This window comes from Gigantopelta aegis, chromosome 9 (genome assembly GCF_016097555.1).
Source record: "Gigantopelta aegis isolate Gae_Host chromosome 9, Gae_host_genome, whole genome shotgun sequence".
Lineage (NCBI taxonomy): Eukaryota > Metazoa > Mollusca > Gastropoda > Neomphalida > Peltospiridae > Gigantopelta > Gigantopelta aegis.
The window spans coordinates 24821173-24823138 of NC_054707.1; positions in this window are offsets into that span (position 1 = coordinate 24821173).

A 1966-nucleotide genomic window follows, 5' to 3' on the forward strand; every position below is an offset into this window, starting at 1 on the left:
GCGGGGGGGGGGGGGGGGGGGCGGGAGAGGATCTAGACTATGGTGATTGATGTTTTTAGGTGGTCCAGTGAAGCTCCCCTGGAAAATACATTTTTTGTTTTTAATTCTTGGAGCCGGGTGGGAGGTCGACCCCTAAATAATAATTGCCAATAGCAAATGGAGGCATCAAAAGTTAAATATTCAGGGTTCTAACTGATAGTGTTAATTCATAGTTTGATTCAAGCTTAACGACGGTTCTGTGACATTGAAGTCTGGACTTTGTATTGCATGGACTCTAATTTGAGCCAAGTTGCGGGAGACCATTCATCAGATCAGAAAAGGATTCATTGATTAATGATATTTCGTCTAGCATACGTTTAATTCAACGCTTCAGGAGGGATCTAGCCCAGTCGGTAGAGCGCTCACCTGAGGGGCATTGCACTTATACATAGTGGTTTGTGGCATTGGATGGATCGGGCAAAATGTGTCCACCAATGGACAGCAATCTTTTGGTCAGCCACACCCCGAGCGAATGATGTACAACTCGACTACGTCCTACTTACTGATAAGTCTAAGAACAGTTGAAAAAACCCACAAAAAACCCCAACAATAAAACAGATATATCGTAGCATGATAACTCGGCCGGTATGCAGATCATGACTTACATGAGCTGATGTACAATATGCCACACAGTAGATCATTCATAATATACATTAAAATGACATGGCAATATGGATCAATCTGTGGCTACCTCTGCGTGAAACAAAAATTGTCTGTTAGATAACAGTTGAATGATATTATATGTATTTTGTAGTATGCAAGCATGGAAGATTCAAGTTTGGTCCAAGGTAGATTTGGATATTTACGTTCGTAAAGGGATCACATCACCATTGCAGCCAATCAGCGGCATGAATTTTGTTTCACTGAAAGAGTTCCCCTTTTCTTTCTTTTTTTCTTTTTTCTTTCTTTTCTTTTCTTTTCTTTCTGTTTTTTTCAAATCAGGACTGATTTGATCGTTAGGTGTTGAAAAGAGGACTAACTCCCATAATTATGGTGTAAAACAGGGTTAATTCCTGCACATAGAACTGAATACCACATCATCTAGTGCGTTGCCGGTATCCTGAGGTTTAATCGGAGTTACTTCCCTTTTAGGACTTCTCGAAGGTAAAAGTGTTAATATTTCAAACTCCAGATGGCGAACCATTTTTCTTTTCTTTTCTTTGCTTTGCCTTCTTTCTTTTTTTTTTCTTTTTTTTTTGTAAAATGATGTCACATGCGCTATTTTTCTGTGGAAAGTTAAATACTGTTTTTTTTCGATTTAGTTGCTACATGGCCTAATGTTTGTATGTTCGACTATGTAAAAATAATTGTGGTTAAATACCTACAAGCTACACGGACATAATCCGTCATTTGCCTTTACCAAGTGTCAGAGTAACTGTGTGTGTATGGGGTTTACAGATATGATTTCATCGAGTTGTATCTGTGAGTGTCTTCAAAAGAGGAAAATAAAATACAATACAACGGGCGTAACTTAAAAGAATCTACGACGACAAACTGTGTTGATGTAATAACATTTTATGCCTAACAGTTATATAATATTATTATTTAGTAGCAAAGGTGATATTTTATTTACTATCTGTAGTTTGGTGCTGTGTTCTTGTGAGAGTGTGTATGTGTGTCGATGACATAATAATTGGTATTTCACTTGAGATTAATTAAATTTGGAAATATTATGATCATGTAATATAATTATTACAGCATGCTTCTATACTATATTACTAATATCAAATGTATCAAGGATATTGTTATGTGCCGGTGATTTGTTTTACCATTGCCGTCGTCATCATCTTCGTCATCGGCATCATCCTTGTCATAGTATAACAATATTTTATTTAATGCAAACGTCTTAAATAATCACTTGGTAACATCATGATTATCATCATCATCATCATCATCATAATTATAGGACTTAATAATAATATTTTAT